This window comes from Balaenoptera physalus, assembly GCF_965194825.1.
Source record: "Balaenoptera physalus genome assembly, chromosome: 15".
NCBI classification, from domain to species: domain Eukaryota; kingdom Metazoa; phylum Chordata; class Mammalia; order Artiodactyla; family Balaenopteridae; genus Balaenoptera; species Balaenoptera physalus.
In genome coordinates, this window is record NC_138894.1 from 12,400,973 (window position 1) to 12,417,823 (window position 16,851).

General features: G+C 50.6%; 1 long non-coding RNA gene across 1 annotated transcript; it reads left to right on the top strand.

The window, feature by feature from the left end:
• Positions 1-1,081: 1,081 nt before the first annotated feature.
• Positions 1,082-11,787, top strand: LOC309643844. The gene is made up of 2 exons (XR_014254099.1): positions 1,082-1,164; positions 8,427-11,787. It is a non-coding gene; the product is annotated as an uncharacterized lncRNA (long non-coding RNA).
• The last annotated feature ends 5,064 nt before the right edge of the window (positions 11,788-16,851 follow it).

Below are 16,851 nucleotides of genomic sequence, written 5' to 3' on the forward strand. Positions count from 1 at the left end.
GAAACAAAGCCATGAAAATCAATTACAAGACTCCTAACAGTGGGCTCAAGTCGTGGGGTAAAAGGCTGAGAGTTGGAAATGAGAAGGAGTTCGCGCCGGCGGGCCTCAGGAGCTTATCCCCAAGGGGAGGGAGGGGGTACTCTCTGCTTCAAGTGCAGGGCTTTAAGGAGGCTGCTTGAAGAGGCTAACATGTGACCCCACAGTTTGGGGAACACAGGGACTGGTCTGGGATTCCAGCCTGAAAAACCCAGAGAGTGAGTGACCAGCTGGTGGTCTGCTCTCCTGCTAGAGCCCCCAAGGGTCGTGGCAAAGGATGCTGGGAAGGTTTACTGTGGACCAGAGAGCGTGGGAGGGGCCCGGGGTGGTCTTGGCTCCCATGGGAAGAGGGCCACATTGAGGGGCTGGAGGCAAGGCTGGCTTCCCAGGGCTCCTTAGTCAGCAGCCAGGGTGGACGGAGACAACCTCCCTCACTGCGGGTCTGTGGGTCACAGGGGCGCAGCAAAGCACTTGAAGGAGTTGGGGATCTCCCTAGAAGTCACGAAAACACCTGTCTAAGAAAGAGGCAGCTCCCACCTCTGCCAGCGCCGGATCACACCACAGGACCCGTCTGGTAAATCTGGTAAAATCTTTCCCACTGCCATTCCCTCCTCTTCTCTGATTCACCTGGAAGCATCAGAAACTGCATTGGCAGGAAGCGACATGACCAAGGAGGAAGAGGGCTGCAGCAGGCTGGAGCTGGAGCGGGTGGGATGGGGGGAGTGAGAAGGGATGCCACATTGGATCCAGTCTTTAATACCTAAGAATGACCTGACCACCTGTCTTGGCTGGTATCCAGGATGAGAACTAGCCCTGAAGAGTGAGTTGAAGGGACAGAGGGAAATTAAAGTGCAGCTGCTTTTCAATTGCTTTGCACAAGTGCCCATGCACATCAGTCTGTTGGAAGGGCTGGGCTTGGTAGGAAAAATAGGAGCAACTTTCTTTCTTTCTCTCTCACCCCGCCCTTCAAACGTCACTCGGAGTCCTTCCTCTCCGCACTCCTGGATGACCTCTCAGCTTCTCTCCTCACAGCAGCGCTGTCCAACAGAAAGATAACGTGAGCCACAGTTGCTGCGTGCTGAAGTCTAACATTCTAGTAACCACAGGAGAAAAAGCAAAATGAAACAGGTAGAATTAATTAATTTTAATAATGTATTTTATTTAACCCAGTGTATGTGAAACATTATCATTTAAACATGTAACTAATATAAAAATTGAGCTATTTTACGTTTTTTCCATACTAAGTCTTTGAAATGCAGTGGTTTTAAAAATTTTTTGTTGATGGTTTCCTTGGCTGTACAGAAGCTTTTTAGTTTGATGTAGTCCCATTTGTTTACTTTTGCTTTCATTTGCCATTGCTTCTAGAGTCAGATCCAAAAAAAATACTGCTAAGAGCAAGGTCAGGGAGCTTACTGCCTATGATTTCTGCCAGGAGTTTTATGGTTTCTGGTCTTACATTCAGGTCTTTAATCCATTTTGACTTAGTTCTGTGTGTGTGGTGTTAAGTTAGTTCTGTGTGTGTGGTGTTAGAGAGTGTTCTAGTTTCATTCTTTTACATGTAGCTGTCCAGTTTTCCCAACACCAGTTATTGAAGAGACTGTCCTTTCCCCAGTGTGTATTCTTGCCTCCTTTGTTGTGAATTAATTGACCATAAATTTATGTTTATTTCTGGGGTCTATTCTGTTCCATTGATCTATGTGTCTGTTGCTAAAGGAAACAGAACAAATGAACAAAGAAAACAAAACAAAACAAAAAACCTCATAGATACAGAGAACAGATTGGTGGTTATCAGAGGGCCAGGGGCTGTGGGTTGGACGAAAGGATGGGAGCTAGACTTTTGTGGCGGTCACTTTGCAGTGTATACAAATATCGAATGATTATGTTGTACACCCGAAACGAATATACTGTTAATACTGCTTTTACGTCAATTAAAAAAATGAAATGCAGTATGTATTTTACAATTCCAGCACATCTCTGTTCAGACCAGCCTCAGTTCAAGTGCTCAATAGCCTCATTTGGCTCTCAGATATCGAGGAATGGTTTTGTTTTCAGGTCTTAAAAAATCCAGTCCAGTCTGGAACCAAAGCTGCGATCTTTTATCCAATTCAGAAGTCCAAACAGACTTGGGCTTGGAAACCAGCAGTAGAAGGGACAGAAGGTGGCGGGGTGGGGGGCTGCTTTTCTCTCTTCCTCACTTCACCTGTTCTCCCACTGATAGGTAGTCTTTCTGCCCCTCCGCCCCACCCCTTTTCCTCTGCCCAGGACCGGGGGCAGGGGCCATTAGAGGACAAGGACAGAATCCTGGGCCGCTGTGTCTCCCTGAAGTTGGTCCTGTCAGGGTAGCACCCTGGGCTGCCTTCTGCCACCGTGTGCTCCTGTGCTGGGGAATAGCCACCCCTGGTTCCTTGACAGGGGCTCCTCCCCTGCTGGCTGTTTGCACTCAGCTCTGGGCTGCTGGCTGCCCTCCACTCCTGGATTCCCCGGGGGGAGGTCACCGTGCCTCTCCAGGTCTCCCGGGCGCTTTGGAGATGCCTGTTCCTGAGACTGGCCCTGCGGCCCACCCACGGAGGGCAGTGCGCTCTCTGCATTACTCTCTCCGCTCTGCTCCAGGGGCAGCTCCAGCCCAGCTCTCGCTCTTAGATCCTCCAGGCACAAATCTGGTGCTGCACCCTGGCACCTACCTCCCCAACCCCCAGGCGACCCAGCCAAGCTCTCTGGCAGCTCCTTTGATGCCCCTTTGTTTGCTTTGCGGGTACTGTCCTCCCTTACCCTCTACCATCGAAGTGGGTAACGGACAATAATAGTGGTAGAATATCCCTTTGATAAAACCTATGTGGCTGGACTTCCCATCTCTCCACATGGAGATGCCAAGACCCCATTATCACCCTGTCACATTTACAAAGACCGTCAGGAAGGGCACGCCCGCACCAAATTATTAACTTTGGCAGTCCCCAAGGTAGAAGCGTTCCAAGTGAGTTTTATTTTCGCTTTTTGCACCTTGGAATTTCCTAAAATATTATAAAAATGTCTGCAATTTACTATTTCTATCATGAGGTTTTTTTTTTTGAGAAAACCAATGAGCCTAGGAATCAAATAAGAATATGAATATTCTAGAGAAAGCACGCATCTAGAGTGAAGTAAATAGCCGGTGTTTGTGTTCCGGGCTGTGTAAACAGGCTGCTGTGTATTTGGAGAGTAAAACTTCTCACACAGCAGCTCTCCTCCCTTCCTCGGCTCTGTTCTGCGTCCTCTCCCAGGCTCCTCACTGGCTGCTGGTGTTTGGTTATCTTCGGCCAATGGCAGAATCTAGCAGGATGTTGGAAGGTGGCGGAAGGAAGGAGCAGTCGTTCTTTCCCTCTGCTCCTGGTGGTCGTTCTGGCTGAAGGGGATCCCCCGTGGCCGTGTCCCACTGCAGCAGTGCCAGCCGCAAGGCCTCCTGGCGTCTCCACCTCCCCTCCGTGTTCCCCTGGCACTTACCTCCTGCAGTTACTAATCTCTGGGTTACCTCTCATTCCCTTTTTTTGCTCCTTTGGCCCTTCAAACCATGGGTAACAACTTCCCTGAGTCAAACCCCTCTTTGTGGAACACCTAATGCAGTTTGATTTTTCCACACTGGACTCTGGCTGATTCAGTCAGCCAAGCGCTTTCCCATCATCAGCCTGGGTGGCTGTGTGTGCTACCCAGCATCACAGTCTGCTTGGCCACTCCTGCCTCTCTGCCTCCCGGGGGGAGCAGGGGTGTGGTCGCAACAGGGAGCACCTGCCCTAGGCCAGCTTGTGCCTGGCCTGCAGCGCCAAGTGACCGCCTCAGGCCCGGACTCCTGGTCTCTGTACCTAACATCCTGCGCCACGCCTGCCCCGGCACCCCACCCCCAGGGGCAGCGCACACCCCTGGAGACCCGTCTGTTCCATAGACCAGAGGAGCCTCTCACCTGTGGCCTCGGGTCACACTGACACCACAGCTACGACTCCAGACCGTCCACACTGAAGGACCCCTTCGGGACATTTAAACCTTTATCTTCCAGGTGAGGAAATGAAATTGACACGGAAGCAGAGAGAAGTGATCTGTCCAGGGTCACGTAGGGACTTGATGGACCAGCCAATGCCAGATGCCAGGCCTCCTGCCTCCTGATCCTAACCACTTAAAAAAAAAGCAAAAATCTTTTAATTTTAGATCATTGCAGATTCCTATGCAGTTGTAAGAATAATACAGAGAGAGACCTTGGTACCTTCTGCCCAGTCTCCCTCCGTAAGAACGTGTTGCAAAACCATTGTACAGCATCACAACCAGGATGTGACACTGGCACAGGCCACTGGTCCTGCTCAGACTTCCCCAGTGTTATTGTACTTATTTGTGTGTGTGTGTGTGTGTGTGTGTGTGTGTGTGTGTGTGTGTACTGAGTTCTATGCAGTTTTATCACGTGTAGATTTACGTATCCACCACCACAGTTAAGATATAGAACATGTCCACCATCACAAGGAACCCTCATGTGTCCTTTATAATCACACTCAGTATTCACCTGCCCCACCCCGTCCTTAGCCCCAGGCCCACTGTTCTGTTCTTTATTTCTATAACGTTGTCATTTTTTAAAAAATTTATTTATTTCATTTACTTATTTTTGGCTGCATTGGGTCTTCGTCGCTGTGCGCGGGCTTCCTCTAGTTGCGGCGAGCAGGGGCTGTTCTTCATTGCGGTGCCCAGGCTTCTCATTACAGTGGCTTCTCTTGTTGCAGAGCAGGGCTCTAGGCACATGGGCTTCAGTAACTGTGGCACGTGGGCTCAGTAGTTGTGGTGCACAGGCTTAGCTGCTCCGCGGCATGTGGGATCTTCTTGGACCAGGGATTTAACCCGTGTCCCCTGCATTGGCAGGTGGATTCTTAACCACTGCGCCACCAGGGAAGCCCCTATAATGTTGGCATTTTAAGAATGTTTTTTGATAGAATCATACACTATGTAACATCTGGGGATTTTTTAACTCAGCATAATTCTCTGGAAATTTATCCAGGCTGCTGTGTGTATCAATTGTTCTTCCTTTTTAATTACTGAGCAGTGTTCCGTGGTATGGAGGTACGACTGTTTGCAGAACTAGTCACCCGTTGAAGGGATCTGGGTTGTTTCCAGTTTGGGGCTATTACCAATAAAGCTGCTGTGAACACTCATGCACAGAGTTTTGTGTGAATGTAAGTTTTCATTTCTCTGGCATAAGTGTCCAGGAGTACGATTATTGGATCATAAGGTAGTTGCGTGTTTAGTTCCACCGAGTGCTATGCCATTTTACATACGCTCCCATCAACAATATATAAGTGATCCAGTTTTTCCATATCCTTGCTAGTTTTTGGTGTTGCCATTGTTTAAAATTTTAACCATCCTGATAGATATATGGGTTTAATTAACATTTTCTTACTGGTGAATGAAGTTAACTTTGCATGTGTTTATTGGCCACTTGTATACCTTTTTGTTTTCATTCAGATCCTTTGTCCACTTTTTAATGTAGCTTTGTCTTTTTACTATTGAGTTGTAAGAGTTCTTTATATATTGTAGATACAAGTCCCTTCTCAGATATATAATTTGCAAATATCTTCTCCCATTCTGTGAGCTGTCATTTCACTCTTTTAATAGTGTCTTTTGAAGCATAAATGCTTTTAATATTTATCAAAGCCAATTTATTTATTTATTTATTTTGCTTGTAGTTTTAGTGTCATGTCTAAGAACCCATTGCCTCATCCAAGGTCATGAACATTTACTCCTATGTTTTCTTATAAGGCGTTAGTAGTTTTAGCTCTTACATTTAAAAAAAATTTATTTTATTTATTTATTTTTGGCTGTGCTGGGTCTTCTTTGCTGCACGCAGGCTTTCTCTAGTTGCCGCAAGCAGGGGCTACTCCTTGTTGCAGTGCATGGGCTTCTCATTGCGGTGGCTTCTCCCATTGCAGAGCACGGGCTGTAGGTGCGAGGGCCTCAGTAGTTGTGGCATGTGGGTTCAGCAGTTGTGGCTCGTGGGCTCCAGAGCACAGGCTCAGTAGTCATGGTGCACGGGCCTAGTGGCTCCACGGCATGTGGGATCTTCCCTGACCAGGGCTCGAACCCATGTCCCCTGCATTGGCAGGTGGATTCCTAACCACTGCACCACCAGGGAAGCCCTTAGCTTTTACATTTAAGTCTTTGATTCATTTTGAGTTAATTTTTGTATCTGGTGCAAAGTAGGAACTCAAGTTCATTCTTTGACACGTGGATATCCAGTTGTCAGCACTGTTTGTTGAAAAGACAATTCTTTCACCATTGAATTGTCTTGGCACTCATGTCAAAAAACAATTGACCATAAATGTGAGGGTTTAATTCCGGATTTTCAACCCTATTCCTTTGATCTACATGCCTAACCTTTCACCAGTACCACACTGTCCTGACTACTGTACTTTGTATTGTTTTAAAACTGGGAAATGTGAATCTTCCAACTTTTTCTTTTTCAGAGTTGTTTTGGCTATTCTGGGTCCTTTGCAGTTTTGCATGAATTTTGGGGTCAGCTTGTCAATTTCTACAAAAACTGCCACTGGGATTTTGATAGGGATTGCACTGAGTCTGTTGGTTAAATGGGGGAATATTGCTATCTTAACAATATTAAGTCTTCCAATCCATAAACATGGGATATCTTCCTATTTATTTAGGTCTTTTAAAATTTCTTTCAACAATGTTTTGTAGTTTTCAGTGTGTACAAGTCTTGCAATTTATAAATTAAATTCATTCCTAAGTATTTTTTCTTTTTGATGTTATTTTACATGGAATTGTTTTCTTAATTTTATTTTTGGATTATTCATCGCTAGTGTACAGCCAGCAATCACTTTTAATGGGCCTTTGACTAACATTTGTTTTCAACTGCAAACTTACTTAAGGAAACCTCTTCTAACATTTAAAACTTAATAAGTTTAATATACGTTTTCCTTTTTAAGTATTTCAATGGTCTGATGACAAAGTCATTTTGAGCCTTTTAATTTCAAATTCTGAATTTGAATGTGATGAACCTTACATTCTCTTAAATGTTCCAGCACTGTTTACAAACTTAGATTTCAGCCTAAACCACAAATCTAAAGCAATTGCATACCAGAGTCTGAGAGTCCCCAGTCTCTAATACATTACTTGCAAAAAATTCCAGATATGAGACTCCTTCCTGACACCCAGACCCGAATACCCAAACATTTCTGAATTCATGCGGAGTCTTTCTGATCTGGGCATCCAGGTGCCTGCTGGCAAGGACAGTTCTTGTGCCAGTTACCTGAAGACCTTGGGGGCAAATGCACTCACTCAACTGAGAAATGATCTAAAAGTCTTGATCAGGAGCTGATTGTAGCCAGTTCAAACAAACAAGCTTACCCACAAAGGTATGTACATAAATGCAAGCGCAAGTTTTTTTTTTTTGAAAATGTATTTTGATGTTTCATACCAATTCCACATTGACTATCTCCCCCAAACTTTTAAATTTATCTTTATCATAATTGTTTATATACCTAAAGATAATGTAATGAATTTCTTCATTAAGCCCTATCTACTTATCTCAGTTTATCCCAATGTGCAAAAAGAGTTGTATTATTTTCTCTGTGTTCCACGATGTGTAAAGGATTGGGAAGTAAAATGTAAGGAGGTTCTACTATGTGCCTGGCTGTCGATCCACCTTACCTTACTTAATTCTCACCTCTGACTGCTGACCAGTTGGCTGTCAATAAACATTTGTGAAGGAAGGAATGGCCTGTGCCCGCCACTTACATTTTGGTGTGAAGTTATTTCTAGAGCATTACTTCACCTCTATGTGTGACATGAAAGGCGAAGGTTTCATTTAAACTGCATCAGTAAGAGATGCCCGTGGGGCTGGCTGGTTTCAGCCACACAAGTGTTTCGACCCAGGGCTGCAGAATACTCTGGCCTGATTCAGCACTGAAAACCCAGAAGGTCTGTCGATCTTGGGCAGATGCATCCACCTGCCTCGGGAACTGTGACTTCAGGCAGAGGGGAACCAGCAGCTTCTTGTGGGAAGCCCACTGCTTTGGCCCCAGACCTGGGGTCATTCATGCCCTGCTTTTTTTCCCTATCTTTTTTTTTTTTTGTAATTGAAGTATAGTTGATTTACAATATTATATTAGTTTCAGGTGTACAGCACAGTGATTCAACATTTTCACAGATTATACTCTATTAAAAGTTTTTGCAAGATAGTGGCTCTAATTCCCTGTGCTATACAATGTATCTTTGTCGCTTATCTATTTTATACACAGCAGTTTGTATCTCTTAATCCCATACCCCTAATTTGTCCCTCCCCGCTTTCTTCTCCCACTGGTAACCACTGCTTTGTTTTCTATATCTGTGAGTCTGTTTTGCTATATTCATCCATTTGTTTTATTTTTTAGGTTCCACATCAACCCGTGGGGACTAAAAAATATGCTACTAAAAAAAAACCCAAGGGGTTAAAGAAGAAGCCAAAGAGGAAATCAGGAAACACCTCGAGACAAATGAAAATGGAAACACAACTTTCCAAAATCTATGGGACGCTGCAAAAGTAGTTCAAAGAGGGAAGTTTCTAGTGATACAGGCCTAACTCAAGAAACAAGGAAAATCTCAAATAAACAACCTAACCTACCACACCCTGCTTTACCTTACCCTTTCTGGAATGCATGGGAGATATTACTAGCCAGTTTCTCACAGAAGCCACCTGAGGTCAAGGGCGGAGCCCTTGTTTCCCTCAGCTTCCCCCAGCTGTACAGGCCCTGAGGGCCTTCGCCGGTCAGACCCAGGCCTGAACGCGGCAGTCCCCCGGGCCTCTGCTTCATGAACTGTGGCCTGGCTGGGTCCCCCCTTCCACCACCCATAAGCTCTCAGCCGAAACCGAGCGAGGACCCAAACCTCCATCCCAGGGAAATGGGCACCGGGCGACTGACTCAGCTGGGCCACCGCAGGCGTCCTGGAAACAAGCCCACGTGAAGCAGGGCTGTGCTGGGGGCAGGACTGTCCCTTCTGACATCTTTCCAGGTTGCCCGTTGCTCCTCGCCTGGCCTGCCCCTTCCCCTCCCTCCTGAACAGAGGAAGATGGAGGCGGATGGGCTTTCCCACAACCCCTGCAGGTGTTCCCTGCATCTTCCAGCCAATCCCTACAACACAGTACTGGGCAACAGTTGCTCTGCCCTTTGCTTGTGGGCTGAGCCGAAGAGGAAAGGCTGTAGTGTCCACAAGTGCGAGTTCAGGCTCAGAGATCCCACTGTGGGCAGCACCCTACGCTGAGGGTGTGTGTGTGTGTGTGTGCAGGTATGTGCGCAGGTGTGCACACATGTGTGAGCTACGCAGGCTGTAATTTCCAAAATCAAAATGGACTTTTTCCTGCTTTGCGCATTCTTTTACATGAAAGAATTTTACAGAAGCATAAAAATGAAATCATAGTCAGCTATATTTCTAGTGGATCACCTCTGAATAAAAGAAAAAAATTACTTTCTACGAAATTAGGGCGCTTCTAAGAAACGCCAAGATTCCCAGCACTAGAGATACCGGCTAAAGACAAACTCAGGCCAGTGGTCAAGTGGCAGGAGGGGGAGAAGGAGACAGGATCCATGGCCTGGTTTGGCCCTGAAGATGGCAGTCACTGCTGGTGGCCTCCGTGACGCCCACCTCTGAGCCCCCAGCACCCTGCTTGGCCTCTTTCCCCTGGTTTCTCTCTTCAGGGGTCTGTGAGCCCCTCAAGGGCAGAGGCCATTTCTTACTCATCCCGGCATCCAGTGCCCAGTGCCCAGCCTGGGATGCAGTAGGTGCCCAGAAATTGTCAAGGAGTACCTGAGACGGGGTCCTGGGTTGGGGGGAACAGATGGTCCTGATTCTGTACTTTGTCGCCTCCTCAGATCCCAGCTCTTCTTACTCTGCCCCTTCACATTTCAAGTGACCTCCAGCCAGGACCAAGGCCTCCCAGCCTCCTTGGAGACGGGGGCTCCGAGTGGACTTGGGAGAGGCCCATATTTGGAGCAACCCCAACCCTGCTTCCGAGCTGGAGCCTCCTAGGAGCTCCAGCGTGGGGAGCATCTGGGACCCTTGGAGATGTGGCCCTGGCGCCAGCCCCACCCCTCCGCCTGGAAGGCCCCACCAGAAGACAGCGCTTCCCATTCACTTGCTGGGAGACAGCGAGGCTGTCACTTAAGACCTGCCATGTCTCCTCACAAGTAGACACCCCGATGGCCAAGGGAGAAGAGTCCATGTGAGGGCTTGGGTCTACAAGGCTCTATGAGAGTGTTGGCTATTATTCTAAATTACTGATCTAAATGACCAATTTATGACTAATATGAAAAGTGTAATCCTCCTTATATATGTATCATGATGTGGAATCCAAAGTAGTAGTGTTGGGCTTCCCTGGTGGCGCAGTGGTTGAGAATCTGCCTGCCAATGCAGGGGACACGGGTTCGAGCCCTGGTCTGGGAAGATCCCACATGCCGCAGAGCAGCTAGGCCCGTGAGCCACAGTTACTGAGCCTGCGCGTCTGGAGCCTGTGCTCCGCAACAAGAGAGGCCGCGACAGTGAGAGGCCCGCGCACCTCGATGAAGAGTGGCCCCCACTTGCCGCAACTAGAGAAAGCCCTCGCACAGAAACAAAGACCCAACACAGCTATAAATAAATAAATAAATAAATAAATAAATAAAAGAAATAACTAATAGCAACAAAAAGAAATAATGCTAATAAAATCTTTAAAAAAACAAAAAACAAAGTAGTAGTGTTTTGTTCTTGGAGAATTCAAGGATACAGATATTTTTTGGCTGCACCCCGCGGCTTGTGGGATCTTAGCTCCCCGACGAGGGATCGAACCCGGGCCCTCGACAGTGAAAGCACAGAGTCCTAACCACTGGACCACCAGGGAATTCCCGAGAGTACAGATTCTTAACGAGGACACAAGTCTCCAAATATGCTCTGGTCAGCAGGGTGGCCAGTGTAGGCACAAGCATCAGAACTGCCTGCTTAAGCCGCACCTCTACCCCAAGCTCCTCATCCCTGTGGGAGAATCGTGGTAACTGCTAAGACCTGTGAGCCCAGGAGCTGTCACAGTCACCCGCCTCCCTGGCTGCTGTTGGCTCCAGAAACACAGCTGCTTTGGACTCGGAGCCCTTCCTTACACAGTTCCCCATCCCGATGGCTCTCTCCCACCTAAAGGCTGCATCCCACCTTTAGAACCCCAGCCTGCGACCCCAGGTGGGGGAAGGACTCCAGGTGTTTGATCGCGCTGGTAACTTTCAGGAGGTCCCATTTTCTAGGAGGCCCTTTGTAAATCCCTCCCCACTATTTCTGAGGCAGGAGATAGATGGGCCCCAGGCCGAACAGCTGGAGTTGGTCCCCTGTGGACAGAAACTCCAAAATAGCAGGAGGGAGGAGAAGCTCAGCCCTGCCCAGATGAGAGACAGGAGACCACATATTTCTCAATCTCGAAGTCAAGGAGACCTTCTCGACTGTAAAGCTTCTTGGAGGTCAAAAGGGGAGTGATGTCGAGCTACCCACAGGCCTCTTCACTGGGATCCATCTTGGCTTAGAGATGCGCGCACACACAAGGGAGAACCCTGAGATAAACCGAATACGAACTCAGAACCAGGCAAGTCAAAATGATTGGCCTAAGGAAACCCGGAAGAAATGCCCCATATAAGTGATTTAAACCACCACGAGGGTGCGACTCTCTTTGAGACCGCCTGTGTGTCTATCCACATGTACTGTACTCGTTTCCTCCTAATAAACACTTTGCTTGTTTCACTACTTTCTGTCTCTCTGTGGAAATTCATTTCTACACAGCTGACGGGCCAGGGCCTTGTCACTGGCAACTGGTCCCTGGTGGTCTGAGGCTAGGATTCAGCACTCTCACTGCCGCGGCCTGACCTCAACCTCTGGCGGGGAACCGAAACCCTGCTTCAAGCCGCTGCAGGCCGAGGCCACCTGAGATCACTTCCAGTTTGGGTCAGTGCCCCATCGCCCTAAGACGTGAGCCCTGTGGCCCCTGCCACACCCGACTCCTGAGTCCTTGAGAGCAGAGCCCTGCCCAGGGCCAGGCACACAGCAGAGACTCAGCAAACATGCAGGCGACAGAACAAAACCTGTGAGTTTTTGCTGACAGCAAACATCGAGGCTGCCCCTAGAAGGCATGCGCCCTGCCCCAAAGCTCTCAGCTGCTCCCACCCGTGTCTCCTGAGTCTGCACCAAAGGAGCCTGGCTCGGAGGGGAACCCCCGGGTTTGACTTGGGCCTCATGACCTGCCCTCCCACTGCACAAAAGTGGCCTGGGGTCTCCCTCCTCGATTTTCTCCTCCACCCTCCCTGCCCGCCTCTCTAGGAGGAAGCAGTGGCCCCAGAGGGCCTTCCAGGGCATCTTTGCATCCACAGAGAAGCAGACCCAGGCACAGAGTGAAGGCACATGTCCAGGGTTGCAGGTGTTAGTGCACGCTGGGGGCCCCTCCTCGGACCCAGCTGCAGAATTTCAGCAATGGGTAGGGCCACATAACAGGGCTGGGGCCCAAAACACCTGCATAAACATATCTGTTCAGGGGCGCTGGAGGGGGCTGGGGAGCTGGGTGGGCGGGGTCAGGGATGCCCCTGGAAGCGTCTGGAAACCTGGGCATATACCTGATAGAAGCTGATTAAAGGAAAGGCTGGCTTTTGACATCGTGCTGTAACCCTGGGATCCCCCATGCTCTGCCCTCCCTCCCTCAGTGGCCCCTGGGAGCAGCCTTAGCTCAGCTCCCACCCAGCACGTGTCCATCCCCGGTCCAGGCTCATCACCCCAGGGCCCAGGAGTCTGTGGGCGCTCGGTGAACATAGCCCAGCGAAAAGAGTGGAGTGGGCGGTGATGGCTGGGAGGGCATCAGACAGAAGTCCCTCCGCCCCCCTTCCAGGCAGAGCAGACCTCTCCCCTGGCTTGGGCACAGCTATCCCCCCGCCACAGCGACGGTGGATGGACAGAGGGGACCTCCGTGTGACACCCGCCCCCTCTCCTTCAGCCCTGACCCAACATGCAAACTGTGCCAGAGCAGGTCCCTGGGCCTCCTTTCCCATGCGTGAGGCAGTGGGTAAAGCTCCGAGGGCAGGGAGCACCTCTGCTGTCTCCTGCGGCACGGGCAGCCTTCCCTGGCAAAATCCCCAAAGACGCCCGCCTGCGTCGGGTCCCCACTTCCCGCCACTTCCGGCCCGACCACCTCCCGCCACCGGGAAGGTCCGCTCTTTCCCGCATCGGAGCGGAGCCCGCGCGCCACCCAGCGGAGCACTCGGGTAACTGCACCGAGCTCCTTCAACCAGTTTCCCACCTCAATCTGGCTCCTGAATTATTTTCGCTTGAAAGGAGTCAACTGTGAAAGGAGAAATAGTTTCATGATCTTAATGGAGGTGGAGTCGTTTCCTATTGTTGCTGAAGGAAGGGACCTTACCTCGCGGGCGCCCTCGTGGGTTCCTTGCCAAGTCCGATTACACAAGTCAGTAATGATCCCGCTTCACAGGCTCCCATCCTACAGCTGCCATGGCGTCGACAGGTGCCCCGTAGCTGACCTACACCTTGAGGTAACTTGGCATGAGTACACCATAACATAAGCGCATCCTGGTATAGCTCCACTGAACCTTGACATAATACCCCCTGACATATCTAAATCTTGCACAACTGCATCTTGACTTAAACACACCTTAATATTACTCCACCTCCGCGTAATTACAGCTTAACGTTATCTGTTCCTGGACCTAACTCCACCTCGGCATAAGCCTACCTTGACACAGCTCGTCTTGATGCAACTGCACCTAGATATTATAGTGTAGGGATCCCGTGCCTCCCACTTTACAGATAGGAAATGGGAGTCCTGAAGCAGTGATGCGCTTTGCCTGAGTTCACAAGGCTGGAAAGAGGCAGAAGCAGCCTCCTCTGCACAGCCTTCCCTGCCCTCCACCATCCCCCCACTCCAGGCCTGGTGGAGTTGGCCCCCAGAGAGATGGCCCCTGCATTTGTTTCTTCCTAAAGAGCTGCTCTCCAGGTAAAGAAACAAAGACATGAGGAAGAAGGTGCCCTAAAAAGAGCAGCCGCAGCCCGAAGTCAGGGTCCTCCTAGTGCAGAGAAGAGGACCTGGCTCCCAGTAGCACCTGAAGCTCCCAGTTGCCCCTCCCAGCTCCCAAATCCCTGTGCTTCTCACGTCCGGCTCTGATGTTTTTGGAGGCATTGTTTTAACAGTTCCCTCGGAGGAGCCGCCTCATACCCGAGCCCTCGGAGCTCTAGGGCGCACTTAATGCCTTTTTATCCACCCTGCTGTGTGCTGGGCCCGGAACCAGTGTGGACTGGGAAGCAAGCCGGCCAGACGGGTAGCTCCAGCCGACTGCAGCAGGGCCACCAGCGCTGGACCGGGCCCTGGCGGTGACACACTGCGCTCTTCCTCATTGTGGCTGGGATTCTAGGGTGAAAGGAGCTGAACTGTCATGTGAAAGTCCAGGAAGAAAAGGGACAAGGCAGAGAACACCCGTTTGCCCCAGGGATGTCAGACCGTGGGCTGGAGGTGAGACCTGGGAGGGAGGGCTCCGGAGGCAGCTCTGCCATCAATCCCTGCAGGCCGACAATGGCCTTCGCAAGGCCGCATCTCTGTCATCAGTGCCGGCCAAGCACTCAGAGCTGAGGCTGGGGGGCCCTGGCAGGGGACGGTAGGGAAGCGCAAAGACAATAAAAACATCCAAGACCCAAACCCCTGCCCTTGAAACGTCCTGGCTGGGTTGGGGGACAGCACAGCATTTAGAGCAACGCAGTGGGACGGCAGCACACGCCCCAGGTACAGAGGCAGCCTGAGAAGGCAATGATTAACTCCAGGGGACAAGAAATCCGTCTTGCAAGATAAACAAGAGTTTTTTATGCACACAGGAAGGTAAGGGCCTTCGAGTTCCCAGGAAGAGGGAATGGAACGTCCACCACGTGCACAGACACAGCGGCAGTGCTGAGCTGGACCATCAGAGCTGGGTGAGCCCGGGGTGGCGGTGCAGCTGGACTTGGGACAGGGGTCAGACTTGCATTTAGAGCCTGCGCGGTCACTTTCCAAGGGGTTTGGACTTTATTCTGAGGGCAGTGAAGGATTTGGAGCCAGGGAGGGACAGAATCTTATCCACGACTGGCTGCCTGGCTCTGGGGACCTAGGTCCTGGGATTCCCAGTGATGAGGACCTGGGAGGTAGTACGGAGAAGACAAATTTCAGATTCATTCAGGACGTAGAGTGTCTGGGGATAGGGCTGAGGGGAGGCCAGGCTTTGGGGGTGGAGGGGAAGGCAGGAAAGAATACAAGTCTCAGGCAGCTGCGCATTCAGCCGCTGTATCGGCCAGCAGACCGCGGTGGATTAAACAAACAGGGAGTCATCTTTCTCACATAATGAGACAAAAGTCTGAGAAAAGAGGTGGCTATGTTTGCCCAACAGTCATCAGTGTCTGGGCCAATATCTTTGCCCTCTCCTTGACAGTAGCCCGGCCATGATGTTCTTGCTCACGGCAGGAAGGGGACATGGCCGAGCAGTGGGCGTGGCGGTGCCTGCCCAGCCCACCTCTTCACACGGGTGGACACGCCCCCCTCCCCTCTGGAAATGACCTGATACCAGTGACTGCCAATGATGGCTGATGTGGGAGACGGAGGCGCTGCCCTCCGGACTCAGGCAGGGCATCCCTGCAGGGGGGCCAGCTCATCCACCAAGGCCTCGGCTGCAACCTCACTGCAGGCCACCGCCTCCCTCTGCCTGGCCCTGCGTCCCCCACCTGTCCCAGGTGCATCTCCCAAGAGCCCTCCCCGGTGAAGCGGCACACACGCAGCCTCGGTCTCAGAGCCTGTCCCCGGGGAAACTCAATCTAAGACAACCAGTGATGTCTGACCCTTTTATCCAGAGAGCAAAAGGTTTCCCCAGTCCTGTACCCCACCCTCCCCTGGAGCAGACCTCTGCTTCTCTCTCAGTAGCCAGAATCGAGCCCCAGCTGCAAGGCAGCCCGGGTACGTTGCTGCTGTTAGCAATAGCTGGATCCTGCCGGCAAAGGGGGAGCCAGACGTGGGCGAGGGAACCCTGACTGTCACACGCGCTTAACTTAACAACTCGGCGCTAACGTGAAAGTGAGCAGAAAGTGTGATTCAGGGATGCACGACCTTCCTGGGATGACGTTCTGCCTGTTTTGATAAACTGGGCCGTATTTTTGTGTTTCCTGTGCTTTGAGAACGTCTCCTTACAGCTAAGGGTCAACACAAGGAAGAAAACTTGGAGAAACGCTGGGGCTTTGAGCTATGGCTTGATGGTGCAACGTTCTGGATGTGAGATCCAGATGTCTTCCTCTTCTGTAAGGTAAGGATGCACCGCCTCTGAGGGGCTGATACAGGAAGGGGGGCTGGTGCAGAGGCCTGGGGGGCGGGGCTGGGAGGGGAAGGATGGGCCAGAGATGACCCTTCTGGCTTGAACCCTGCAGGAGACGAAGCCAAAGGCCCTGGAGCAAGGGTGGAAGTGGGGGACTGGGGCCAACGGGACACTTTAAAGTGGGCAGAAACCAGTGTGCTTCCTGGTCGCCCTGGTGGATAAGTTAGAATAAAAGAGGTGTCTAGGTGGGGTCTTGACTCACCCCAGGTGTTTAATCACTACCTCTAACATTTCTTCTCTGATAAGACACACACACAGAGGAGATAGAGGGTCTTACACGCCCGTTCCAGATTTGTATGCAGAGATCAATCCCAACGCAGTCAGGCCGAGGTCCACTAGGTCGGTACAAGTTCCTGGGAGTAAAGCCTCTGTGCAGGCGAGGTCCAGCGGCACCATGGAAATGTCACCCACAGCCTCAACCCCCCAGCCC